General features: G+C 48.0%; 1 protein-coding gene across 1 annotated transcript in view; it reads left to right on the plus strand.

Moving 5' to 3' along the window:
- The first annotated feature begins 10209 nt into the window (after window positions 1-10209).
- SLC6A12 (solute carrier family 6 member 12) overlaps window positions 10210-14000 on the plus strand; it is a 78720-nt gene continuing 74929 nt past the window's right edge. Inside the window, exon 1 of the mRNA XM_073320977.1 lies at window positions 10210-10325. The gene's annotated coding sequence lies outside the window, so the exon portion shown is untranslated. The remainder of the gene's footprint in view (window positions 10326-14000) is intronic.

A 14000-nucleotide genomic window follows, 5' to 3' on the forward strand; every position in this document is an offset into this window, starting at 1 on the left:
CTAAGATATGAGCAACCACTGCAAAAAAATGTCATTTGGGTGAATTTACAGCTAAGCTGGCCAGAGGCTTGGGAAGCTCCCAGTTTGTGAAGGCAGCTGGATTCACATCCTGGAAATCACATTCCTAGTGCAAGGAGGAACTACAGTCCGGCTCCACTAGTGTTCGGCTTCTCATTCCCGGCCTCCCCAGGCAGCAGGATCCTGATCCCCATGGCGGGACTTGGATGTTAACTTGGGTCTGTTGTGGTCAGAGCTGGTGCTATAAGAAGTGGGCAGAATGGTAATTAAAATTCCTTTCCTCTGGAACAGTGTCAGCTGTGACTTTATGCAAGGTGCTATATATGGTTGCCTACAGGGGACAAGAAGGATTTTTACACAATTGAGCTATCAGCAGTTGGTCACAGCTGGAGACCGGACACCAGAGAGGGTGGACCAGTGCGCTGAGGTGGTGCACAGAAGCCTCTTTTGTTGGATACGTTGTCTGTGATTGCTGCTCAGGCAGACATAACTGCACAAGCTGCAATCTACCTAGCACAGCTAGAACTAGCAGTGAGGATGCAGTGGCATGGGTTGTTCCGCTTGTTGCTAGCCCTCCCTGGAGCCCATACTGCTAGTTTTAGCTGTGCTAGGTAGATTACAGCTAGCATGGGTATGTCTGTCCAAGCTGCAATATCACCTCTACCTGCAGTGTAGAGATCTTCTTAGGTGCATGGCTGGTTCTTGCTCACATACTTAGGGTCACACTGATCACCAGAATTGGGGTTGGGAAGGTCAGACTGGCAGGGACCCTTGAGGGGTTTTGCCTTCCTCTGCAACATGGGGTGTGGATCACCTCATAGCAGCATTTGGCCATGTCTCCTCCAATCAATTCCCTCCCCTCACAAGGGCCTCAGGCACCTCCGTATCAGCTGTTCTGTGCCTGTGACACACAGCAGTGTGCTCTCCTGAGGACCGAAGTCATTAGGCTCAACAAAGAGGAATCTGGGTGAACTATAGTGGCCTGTGATATACGGGAGATCAGACTGGGTGACTTGGTGGTCCTTTCTCGCCTGAATCTCTGGTAAATTCCAAAGGGCTGAGCAAATCTTTTGTTCAGAAGGATTCTTATGAAGTTGTCAGTCTGCGAGCACTTTAACAACAAGGTCAGGGTCCTCTGATTGAAGTCCCTGGAGTGGTCATGTGCAAGGAAAAGGCCTATAACTTATCAGCATGTGTGGCAGCATTCACCCCTTCCAAGGTGGCAGGTTGCAAGAGGTGGGCCCGGGAAGCCTGATTTCTGGCATCCAGAGCAAAAGGGCCAATTTTCCATTTCCTAGAATTGAGCATTTTGATTCATTTAAAGGATTTTAGTGGCGTGTGGGACCCATGGCCAGACCTCTGCTGTCATCCCCGGCACGGTGCCATTTAAAGGCCCAATCAATTACTTGGATTTCTGAAAAGACTCAGTTACTGTTCCTGTATATGGGCGAAAGGCTGGTCTGGAGGTTCAAGCACGGGCCTGGGAGGTAGGTGACCTGCATTCAGTTCCTGTTTTTGGCACGGATTTTGTGTGGCCTCGAGCAAGTCTTGTAACCTTACTGTCCCTTAGTTTCCCCCATTTGTGACAGAGAGAGAGTAATACTTCCCTATATTGCAGTGGTGGTATGAGAGTCCATATTTGAAAGTACTTTGAAATCTATGGAAAGGCCCTTATGGAAAAATCCCATAGAATTTAATAGAGATGTTACCAGTAGGATTCCATATGAAGTTAGTACAGAACTATAAAAATGACATTGAAAACCAATGGAATTTAATAGACAATGAAATCCTTTCCATTGGGTTCCTGGGTTTTTTTGTTTTGTTTTGCAATCTGCTGAAGAATGCAGTAGCAGGGCTACTGTTCTCCACTGAATTTTATAGGATTGTTCCAAAAAATCTATAGAGATTTTGATTTTCCATTCATCTGTGTAGGATTTTCCAGTGCAAATTACTATTAATATAAATATTACCGCTGTGGAATGTCCAGTGAGTTGTAGTTAATCAAAGAGGGAGCCCAGAGATCCATTGAAAGGGTTCTTTCAGTCTGCTTAATTAACCAGTGACTAGGACGCATGGACAAAGTCAGCTCATTGATGGGGTGAAATGTCCTAGCTGCAAACCAACGATGCAACAGGTAAGGTAAATGTGAGTGCTCTTGATCAGGACTCCCAGAGCTGAAATCAATCTACAGGGTCATTACAAAACAACCAGTAAAACAAGGCTGTGAATTTAGGATAATTCTTGGAAACCAAGAGTTTGAACTGATTATATTTGAAATTCTCTCTCCAGACCTCCAGTTCCAAAAGTCTTTGCATGGCTCTTCTCTAAGGCAACTTAAGAATCTCCCAGCTGGAGCAGGGCAGGAATATGCACCAGAATTTAGCATGTGCAATTTTCAAGCACTCATGTTGGCTCAGCTCTGCTGCCATTGAAATCAATGGGAACTTTACCATTACTCCTGCCTGGTCCACTTGGGGAGACTCGTATGTTACATTAGCTCAGAGGCCACCTACTCTGAAAAGTGAATCTAATAGTTTGGGAAGATGGGGTGAGTAGAGAGAGCCACATCTGTTCTGTTTTGCGTTCTTGCATAAAAAATTAAGAGGCTTATGAGATTGTGAATTGCCTCAGCAATCCCTGGAAAGAGGTCAGACTCTTCTTTTCCATCTGATCTTAAAAATAAATCTCTCCTTTCTTTCTCTTCTACCCTCCCCTCCCCCCCACCCCCCGGCATTAGATGGGGCACCTTCTTAGGCAACACTAAGAAGAAATTTTAAAAATGCAGAGTCCTGAGTGGGAGGGTAAGGATGAACTGCTTGGCAACATTGCAGGATCCTCTCAGACAGAGAGCCACCGCAGTGTTGTTAAGACTCTCTCCTAGATGCCTGTGTGAATGAGCATTTCAGTGGAGAAAATGATGGGTGTTTGAAAACCCAGACAATGCGTCGCTGACCTGGCATCCAGGAAGTCTCTATACCAGCCTCCTTTTGGAGCACTGGGCACAGCAGTTGTAGGGGGTTGCGTATCTGGGGGAGTTATGGTATAACTACTTGTGAAGGGGCTGTACCAGGTGACTCAGTCTCCACCCCCTCCGTTGTTTCACCGTAGCTGTTCACAGTCCCACCACTTTGCCAGCAGGTGCCACAACCAACCCCAATTTGCCTGTCCTCCCAGATCCACATTGCTCTTTGCACCCTCACAGCCTGTGTAGTCCAGGTATCTGTTGGTCTCCTGAACCTATGTCCTGTTCCAACAGGTTCATCTCCTGTCCAGTCAGCCACCCGAGCATGGGGAGAACAGATGTCCAAGACTTTGCCATATTCTTTCTTCTGGGGCCCTCTTTGCCACTGTCCCTAGCAGAGCAAATGTCTCTGTTACAGAATCACAAAGGCCAACTGTCAGCAGATGTCTCCATTACCTACATGCCCCTGCGTACAGACACCTCTTCTACTGCTACGACTGAGATCTTTATGATGAGGCCCCTTCTGACTGCTCTCCATCTCAGTCTGTGTCCCTACTTTTTGGGGCAGCGCAATAGATGATTCACCACATCACATCCACCCTGAAGCAGAGACACCTTGACAGCCCTTCTCCATCCAAACTAGTGCAGAGGGCTAGGAATGATGTTCTGCCATAGGGGAAAGCACTGGCAGGGAATCCCAGCTCGTGAATCTTTTGTGGACTTTGCGACATCTCCTGGCCAGTATTCAGGATGACTGTTGATGGACGCATGGAAGATGTGAGCCAATCACACAGCTAGCTTCTGGGATATAGTGAGCAACAACCCCCAACAAAAAAACCAAAACCTCGTAGGAGGGATGGAGAGTTTAGGATGATAAATGTGAATCTACCACAAATCTGTCTGTCACTTCAACAAGGCGTGGCCAGTATATCCAATTATAGTTTTCACTGCATAAGGAAAGACCAAGCCTGTTTTCAGTTGTATGGAAGCCCAAATAGCAACATTGTGGACTAAGTTACAATTTTGGTAGGAACTGAGGCTGGAAGGACATTGCCAAGATTTTTGGCTAGGATTTTTTAGTTTAACTTAATTAGTGCATTGGGGTGATAGATGATGTCATTAGTCTCTTTTCCCTGCTTACGAATTTAGGGCAGATGTGGTGTTTCAGGAAGACGGGAGTCCCCAGGGAGGTGAGATCAGACAGAATTCATCCTCATCTAATGGGATGTTGGACATCTTGGGGAAAGGAAGCGAAAGGCCTGCACTGAGCTGTGTGGAATTGTTGGGGATATAGCTTTGTGACTTGGTACTGTGCTGCTGAACTTCTAAGGCATCAGCCTATCTGTGTGCACAGCTGCCATTTTGTGAGGCAGAGTAGATGTAGCATGTTCTATGGGAGATTTGCACTGTGCTCTCTCACTGAGATTTCACTACTTGTTGTGTCCCTTGATTCAGGCTGGAAAGAAATACTAGGAACACTCAACTCTAGAGCTGTCATGGTTTTGGAAGCCGTGTGTGTGTGTTACCACTTGATCTCAAAATCTAGAAGGCTTTTATTAAGGGTATGAGTCTGGGGGAAGGGGAAGAAGATGCAGCATATTCAAAAATAAGCTTCTGCACTTTGTGGCACTGTCAGAATTGCTAGCAGATAAGATGATATGGAAAAAAGCAAATTCCTGGGAAATATCATGAATGACCCCAATATCTCTTGCCTTGTGGACCAAAGCAATTGGGCGACCAGCTGTGTTACTCCGCCGGTGAACCATTATTTCCCCAGCTTTATTAGAAAAAGCATGTAACCCTTCTGCCCGTCAGAGTTGGCAGCAACAAGGGCCGGGTTCAATATCTAGGGGATTCATTCCAATAACACAATGCAAACCAGCCCGAGCCCCCACCCAGTGACCTGGGACAAATATATACCACCCCCGCTGGGTGCCTCCAAGAGGCAATACTTCCCCTCTCCCAAGCACATAGTCTGAGTGTAGCAAAAGCCTTTTAATAACAGAGAGAAACAATGTGGCATTATGTTGGGGAAACACCACCAACAGGATTCGTAACACAACCCATGAGCAAAAACCCACCCCAAGCAAATTGGGGCATGCTCTTTCCCTTTGGTTCTTGAGTCCAGCAACCCTAAATCACCCAAAGTCCCAAAAGTCCAATGACCCAAAAGTCTCTTTCCCTGGTCAGGGGAGCCCCAGAGTTCGAAAGTTTATCTGCAGAGCTTTACCTCCCAGCCTGGGTGGAGATGGGGGAAGAGGGGGAAGAGAGGTAAGGGGCACCTTACATGATCTGAAGCTGACCACCCCACAACTCCATAGGCCTTTGCTCCGCTCCACCAGCCGCCCCACGAACTGCTTCGCTCGGCTCGGCTCCGCTGCCCACCAGCAGCTCCCGCCATCCCACAAACTGCTCCACCAGCCTGTCCACAAGGCACTCCAGCTGTCCCGCAAACTGCTCCACAATATATCTTCAGGCTCCCCCACTACTTAACACAACACTCAGTGATTTCAGCTCTTAGTCAGTTCAGCTCTTTGGTGAATTCAGCTTGCAGTAGGGGAGCCTCAGTGCTGGTATACCATTAGCCCAAAGTGAGCTCAGCAGCCTGTAACTAGACTCCTAATGGAATCAAAATTAGCTCTGATATTCCACAGTGGAGAGAGGAGGAAGTGCAATTAGCATGTAAGGCCCTCACCAAGGAGCCCATGCCACCAAGTATTAATACTTGTCCCCAGCCTCTCTCAATTCACAGAGTTTTGGAACCCATGACCCTTGCCTAGCGAGTGCTACTTAATTGATGGCCTTTTGTTATGATGGAGAGATTCACCAAGTACAGTTCCCAGCACAGTTCCCATAATCAGGGTAATAACAATTTATTCTTCCTGCCCCAATAACAGAGACACTGGGGATCCCACAGCAGCCAAAGTGACCATTTGGGCAGCTATGGCCTCATTGTAGGCGGGGCGGGTGTGCCTATGCAAATGAGATCGGCCCCTGAAGTTCTTTTCCACAATTTGCCACACCTCACCACCAGATGTCAGGATGGAGCTCATCCTGACACTGCTTACATCCATAAATGCAGGACTCTTGATAATGGATTGCAATGGCAGCTCTTCTTGAAGGAGGGAATTATGGCAGGGGACGTGTGTGTGTGGGTGGGTGCATTGGCTTCAGGGGGAGCAGATCTTGGGGCAGGGAAAATGATACAGCTGCATTTCGGTTCTTAGCAGGTGACTGTTTAGCTGGGGAATGTCTGTTTGTCAGGCAGTGTTCTGTGAAATACAGGAACAGTTGGCCCTGATTCTCCCCATTAGGGTTCCTAGTACCCCAGAACAGCCTCCTGTGCTCCCCACGGGTGACCATCAGCTGCCAGCAACATCTGGCTGGTTTTGGCTGTGGCTTCACTCCCAAGAGAACTGCCCCCTTCCTTCTGGAAAGGAGGCTGAATTGTTCCCAGCCTTCTCTTAAAGGCACCGTAATGCACCATAACAAAGGGTTGCAACACAACTGTGTGGAGCGGTCACAATTTCAGACGTCTCTTGCTGCACTATGGACTTTATTTGGGTGTAGTGTAAGCATTTGCTGATTATTAACTTATCTCCTCGCTGCAGTGTAGAAAATCAGAATGCCCCTCTTAATCCCCAGGTTCTGCTGCATCTGTATATGAGTGTGCTTGTGTGTGTTTGCAAAGGTCTGTGTGTGAACATGCATGCCTGTGTGCATGCTTGCCTATCTGGTTCCACACAGGTGCATGAGTGCGCCTCGCTCATGGAGCACTTTCCCAGAGGTTGGCTGAAGTCTAGGTGCAGGTGAGTCAGGAAGCTTAGACCACCAACAGAGAGTCTTGAGAGCTGTGCCCAGCCATCCAATGGTGCAAAGATGGGGGAGGGGAAATATTAGAGTTGTCCCTTGATAGCCCCACTTGATTGGAGGAGGCAGCACGGGTGCTAAAGAACACATGGGAGAAACATACCCTTATATCAGCACTGGCTGTTTGAATGCAGTAATTTCTTAGATTGCATCAATAGTATTTGAGAGCCACTGTTTGCATCCCCAGCGTTTGCTCTGCTGGTGGATCAAGAGTGACACTAACTACGGGGTGAGGGGCGCTGTCTGAAATTGACCTTATTTCCAGGACCTCGGTAGGTACTCTACTATCTCTGGAGGCAGCGTGGCTGATGGGGAGAGAGCTGTGCCCGCCATGCCAGGAGAGGGGCTCCTAGCAATTGCTGTTGTTGCTAGGGCGGTGCTGCAGGGTGTCTGTGGGCACGCCTGGATGGCCTGGTTGGTGTGTGCCCTCTGCTAGCTAGAGCATTGGGCATGCTCGTGTGTGTGGGGGTGGGGGTGGGGGAGTGCATTGTCCTTGAGGCCCACGGTGGCAATAAGACCTAACGCTAGCACAGTTACCAGAGTTGTCTTTAACTCACGTTAGCTCAGCTGCACATGGAGCTGGAGGTGTAAATCCAGCCCGAGAGCACATACCCCAAGCTAGCAATGAGCGAGCTAGCATGCTAAATATAGAAGAGTAGCCACACTAATGCAAGCCATGGGAGAGGCTAGCCGGGTGAGTATGTGATCATCCAAGACACTAGGCCTGTATCTGGGGCGGCTAGCACCCCACCGTGTGCCACTGTGGCTACGCTCCATATTTAGCGTGATAGCTCAGTCGGAGCTGGTTTGGGTATGTCTCCTCAAGCTGGAATATATACCTCCTGCGTGAAGTGTAGACATACTCTTAGAGGGCCCTTTTCAGCAGAAGGATCTGGGTTCTATCCCTGCTAATGATTGTGAAGTTCACGTGGTCCCAGGGAGAGGAATAGCCGCGGTCCATGCATTATCAATATGCCACCCCACAAGCCTTCAGAAATCATGAGCTGGTCTCCCAGAATCATGAGACTTTAAAAGTAACTAAGTTGGGGTTCTTTTTCTTTGCCTTCTGGTTTCTGGACATTTTGGGTGCACTCAGGTCACGCTGCCAAGCTTTTCTCTGCAACCCATGGAACTAGAAAGTTTTTAAATGAATGCTCTGAGTCTCCCCTCATCCCATAATTCTATACTCCTGGGGGAATTCTGTGCCACTGCGCAATGTGGAATTTTTGTGTGTGTCGGTATTGTCACAGACATACTTGCTGATAGGTATTTTGAAATAAATTGCCACCCGTCTGATTTTCACCCGAACAGTCTGGAGTTTGGCTTGTGTGTCTGGGTGCCATTTGACAAGCCCCGATGTCCGTTCTTTTTTAATCCGTGGCAACTCTAAGCAGAGGGAAGGAGGCAGCGCAGCAGCAGCCGCCTCTGGGGCCAGGCTGCTTGTGCAGCTGGCAGGGTGCAGAGGTGGGGCTCTGGGAGGAAAAGGTGGGGGCAGGGGTGGGACCTTGGGAGGAAGAGGCAGAGCAGAGGTGGAACCTTGGGGGGAAGATGTGGGGCAGGGGGTGGAGCCTCCGTGGTCTGGTTATCCATTGGAAAGGTGACCACCCTACTTTATGCTCCCCTAAGTCCCAGGGGTGTTGTAGGCCAGTTTGGTTCTCAGTGAATGGATTCTTCATTCAACTTATACTGGCTGTAATAGCGCCAAGGGATTGTTCCACCAGCCAGAGATCAGCAGAACAGAGCAGCCCTCTAGTCCCAGCCTGAATCTGTCCCCTATACTGGGAGCACTGGGGCTGGGAAGGGGCAGCATGCAGCTTTTCCCCAATTTGGAGGACTTCCCAGCAGCCCAATTAAAGCAGCTTTAAAGTGTCTTTATGTGGCACTGGCGGCTCAGGGGACTGGTAGAGTGGATCAGGCTCTGGCCCTACAGTTCAGTGGTTGTATGGAGACAAGTGCAGTCCAAAACAGAACATAGGCCCTTTCCCCCTGCTTCGTAAAACGCAATCCTGAGTGGCTGTCTTATGGCTCATGCTGGTGGAACTACCATTCACAGGTGACCATCTAAACGCTGCCCAGACGTCCCTGAGCTCCTTGCCTCCATCAGGAGTCACTGAGCATTTGCAGATTTACCAGCTCCCTTTTGGAGTCTAAGCAGGATTTTGTTGGGAATTGATATAAAAGAGCCCACAGAGTCTCTCAGAAGGCCCAGCACAGCCCGGAGCTGGGTGCTTCCTGCTGCTCCCCAAGTGCCCTCAACTTCCACCTAATGGGCTACCGCTGATGGCAACTGAGGGTGCTGGGCACCCAGTAGTGTCCAACCCAAATAAATGGATCAGGAAATGTGCTGGAGCCCTGTGTGACTGTATAGGCCCTGATCCTGCAAACACATCGCTTTAGCACATGGGTCTGTGTCTGCAGGATGGGCGCCAAAGAGAGGGGAAGATACTGAATGCTAATGAGAAAACTGGAGGCACTGGCATCCTGGGTCCTGCAGCTGATCATGTGAGTAGCCCTGCCAAAATCACTACAGAAAGAGGTACAAATACAGCTACAGAGATGTTGCTCTAAAGAGGAAATCGGAGCATTTCTGAAACGCACATGGGGAGTGTTCCTTTAAATAAGACCCGTCCTCACGTGAAAACAAAGGGGTCAATTGGCATGTGTCAAAATAAAGGCTTTGGGCATGCTGACACTGGCCCACAACTATAGTGTTACACCAGCCGTGAACTCAGACTGGGTGTACGTGTATGTGCGTGGTAAAAACACAGACATTTCAATATTTTGCCCTGAGTGCAGTAGAATAAATATCCCCCTCGCACAGCTCCCAGTTCCTCCATTGCATTCTGCAGGTTGACAGCTGGATTCTTCATTCTTGTTGTTCTGTTCTGAGCTCCAGCACTGAAGCAGGTTTAGCATAATCATTCCTGGTGGAGTTTGAGGTGATTCGTTCCATGTCCCAGGGCACTGTAAGGGGATTCCACAGTTTAAAGAGCTGGGAATGTGAGGCAGTCTGGTTAGGCTTTATCAAACTGTGTGTGAGAGGAGAGCTTGTTTCGTTCCAGTGAGTGTAAAGGGACTTGGATTAGTTCCACTGAATGTTGTAACTGTTGCCTGCAAACTTCTGACCTTAGTTCTGCCTGGCATGGCCTCTTTCCCTCCTTCTCTCTCTGCCAGTGCCTCTTATTATAGGTCAAGGTCTGGAGAGGGAAGTATTGGAAGGGAGGTGAGGAGAAATTTCCATTGCTCACACACATTCCCCCTCTCTCCCACTCCACCCACCAGTGAACTTGATAATCATTTAACAGGGAGATCTGATGGAGGGGGGTGGGAGGGAAGAATCTTTTGCCCAACCCCATTTCTCTCAGAATTGTAGGCACCTTGACTTGCCTCTTCTTGTGTATAGTGAATTGCCTGTTGGTGACTCAGTGGGACAGTACTGCACTTCACTGCCTGCGGAGACTTGAGCTGGATTCAGGTAAGCTGGGTAACTGTTCTGTCCCTGTGTCTGTTTGAGTCTGTACGTCATGCTGCCAGTGCTGGGGCCGCAGGGGACTCCACAGCCCCTGATTGTCACTGAGGCAGTCACCTTGCAGGCTTCACGAACATTTCAACAGAACTGCTTGCTGGAGTCCAGGGGTGCCTGGAGTATTTTGATGGGTGGGCAAAGGAGTTTGAAAGAGGGAGAAGCCCCCACCGCTGTTAGGCTAGGAAGAGGGACCTGAAGAAAGTAAATGAATTCATTTTGAGGGACCAACTGAAGGGAACTTTCCTTATTGATTTCCAATGGAAATTCTGAGGTGAGAAGGTAGGGACACCAGAGGGGGAAATGGGTAGTGAGGGGACTTGGCAGCAAGGGATGCTAGAGAGATTGGCAAAGAGGTGGATGGATAGCAAAGGGAATGGGCACCGAGGGATTGCTAGGGGGGTGGAGAGCACAGGGCTGAGAGAGGGACAGGCAACAGGTACTGTTAGGGTTAAGGAGTGCATGGGCCAGGTAGCAAAAGGGATGGGCAGAGACAGTTACGGGCTGTGAGAAGGACACACGCTGAGAGGAGCAGGCAGTGATGGGGTTGTAAAGCAGGGATGGGTGGAGTGGGAGGGAGCACACAGTGGGATAGGCTGCAGGAATTTCATTTGCTGTAAGCAAAGTATAGAAATTCCTTCTCTTCTCTCCCCGGGGAGAACAGCGTTCTGACATATACTGGGTGCCTGCAGGCGCTGCTCTGTGAGAAGAACTTTACCGGTCTCCTGGTGTGCGCGTTTGTCTGTGTGTTGGGGAATGTCCTGATCTGAGGATTCTGCAGAGGGGCGTGGGGAAGCACTGTGAATAGGGCAGTGTGAAAACTAACCACTTTTTTTTTTGGTTTGCTGGTATTGGAAAAAATATTTGGTTTTGGTTGACCCGGATCTACACATTGTGGAAAATATCAGTGAACTGAAGAAGTCTGTGCTAGGTTGAATGAAGATGGTAGGCCCCCTTGTAACTTTTAGGCTACATCTACATTAGACACCTTAATGCGGCACAGATGTACTGATGTAGGTGCGCTGCTGTAAGGTCTCCCATGTAGCCGCTCTATGTTGACAGAAGAGAGCTCTCCCCTTGGCATAATTAAACCACCCCCAACAAGTGGCATTAGGTATGTCGGTGGGAGAAGCTCTCCCACCAAAATAGCTCTGTCCACACTGACACTTCTTTCAGTGTAACTTATGTCAGTCGGGGTGTGTTTTTTCACACCCCCTGACAGACAAAATTTTACTGACAAAAGTGCTGGTGTAGACATAGCCTTAGACCAGTATTTAAGGCATTAAAGGTTCATTGGCACGGGGACTTGAAGTTGGATCTCCCACATTCCAGGGGAGTGCCCTAATCTCCAGACTATAGAGTTATTCTCATTGTGTCTTGCTCTCTGGCCCAATGACTATTCAAGTATTTCATACAAAGCACAACAATTTCAACAGGAGAGATGGAGAGAGAGACCCACCCCAGAAGAGCTAAGAGCCTGCTGGTTAGGGCAGAGTTGGGTTCAAATCCTTGTTCCAGAGCTTGGGGGACACCTGGATTTAAGTCCCTGCTCCAGGGGAGGAACTCAGACCTAGGTCTCCCATATCCCTGGTGAGTGCACTGTGCTAAAAGCTATAAAGTACCCAACCTCTGCCTTCTCTGGCTGTTTTGTGAATCTAGTCTGGAAATGTCTCTCTCTCGCTGAAACTATTCAGCAAATTTGTATTAGATTCATGAGTAGTTTCAGGTTGACTGAATGGTGTTCATCAGAAAAACGATTCACCTGAAAAAATGTGCCAAGCTCTAATTGAATCCCTTGCTGAGAGCGAGAGAGAATGTGTGGAGCTAAGATGTCTATAGGAAGAGGGAGTTTTGTTTGTTTATACTTGGACCATCACATCTTAAAAAAAAGTCTTGTTTTACTAACTTTAGTATTGTTAAAAATTCACAGAGAGAGAAAATGATTTTGAAAGTTGAGTATGGAAAAACCACCTCCCCCCCCCCCTTCTGCCTTTTGAGGTACTGTTACTCAAATATTTGCACGGCACATTTTGAAAGTCAACTGAAAAACAATGAACTCCATATCAACTAAGCCAACAAGTAGTTAGGTTTCCAGAGGATGCAGGGAGAGAAATACATATTTTTTTATCTAAGAGATAAAGAGCCTAGATTTTCATGAAAGTTGCTGAAAGTTAGATGAGCAATTAACTGAGTGGGATTTGTCAACTGCAAAGTTGATTCTTGGTAGGCTATGCCAAGTGACTTTGTTTATTAATTTGGATTTCATCCTAAAAGAAACATCCCACAGCCATATGCACCACGGACAACCTGCACAGGTGTTTGCCTATGCACCTGTTATATCATGTCTTTAGACTGTAAACACCTGGGGACTATCATTTACTATGTATCAATTTAGTTCCTAGCACAATGGGGCCCCAACATGGTTGACGCCTCTGGCAATATAAATCTTTAATATTAATATTTTTGAAACACCGCGCCATGGGAAGGGTAATACATAACTCCACTACCAGAGTGGCAGTGCTTCCAGGCACTGAAGCATGTGAGTAACTTTAAACATAGCAGGATTACTCACATGGTTGAAGTTATGCAAGTGCTTCAGTGCTGTATTGTCTAATCAGTTAGTAGATGCAATGGCATTTGAAGTGCTCTTGAACCACAAACTGACAGATATGTGTTGTCCTACACCCTAGGACACATAGTACATGGTTGCAAGTACCCCTGCTTCAGGGACTCACTCTGGGGACCCTTGGTGCACAAATTCCCTCAAAATGTGCTGGGCCGCAGACTTGGTCATGTTCCCCTTACACCTTTCTCCACATTGGTTGCAAATATGGTAGCATGTCCTCTAGGGATGGTGTGCCATGCACACGCCCTATCCCTGCTCGCTGGAGTTCTTGGGAGGCAATGTGCCTATTCAATTGAAAATGAGGCATATGGGTGTCATGTTGGCCCAAGGATGTGTCTATTTAAGAGCTAGCTCTTCTAGATGTTCCTCTGAGTTGCCTTGCAAGGGAGAAGAATGTGTGTGTTGCAGGAATTCTGAGGAAAAGCTGGGAATAGAACATGGATCTGCTCACTCCCAGGCACGTGACTCTCACACAAGACCTTCCTTCTTAGCAGCATGTATGATTTATATTGTAAGAGGAAAAAGATTTATAACCCAAGAATAAAATATCCCCTCTGCCCTTGTATATTATGATTGTATTCATTATTGATCATTAAGAAATATCTTTTTAATAATCAAGAGGTAACAGGTGCAGTTAGAGCTATAAAGGCTTGTTGGGATTTGCCCCTCAATGAACCGATGTGCCGGGGGGTGGGAAGTTTCGCCTAGGGTGCAAAATATCCTTGCACTGGCCCCTGGTTGGGATCTGGGAATTTCTGATTTGGGCCCATCTCTGACTTGGCAGTATAGTCCCTCTAATCTCCAGCCAGTCTTCAAGAACCCATTCAACAATTCGTATAGTGGCGGTGCTGAGAGCCATTGAATCAAACTGCAAACCCTTTATATGATGAAAACCACTTCAAGTCAGGGGTGCAGGTGCACCCCCAGTACCCCTAGTTCCAGCACTGGTGTGTGCAGCCTCCTGTTAGATGATGGCCTGGATCAGTGGAAAGCAGCCAAGT

This window comes from Lepidochelys kempii, chromosome 1 (genome assembly GCF_965140265.1).
Source record: "Lepidochelys kempii isolate rLepKem1 chromosome 1, rLepKem1.hap2, whole genome shotgun sequence".
Lineage (NCBI taxonomy): Eukaryota > Metazoa > Chordata > Testudines > Cheloniidae > Lepidochelys > Lepidochelys kempii.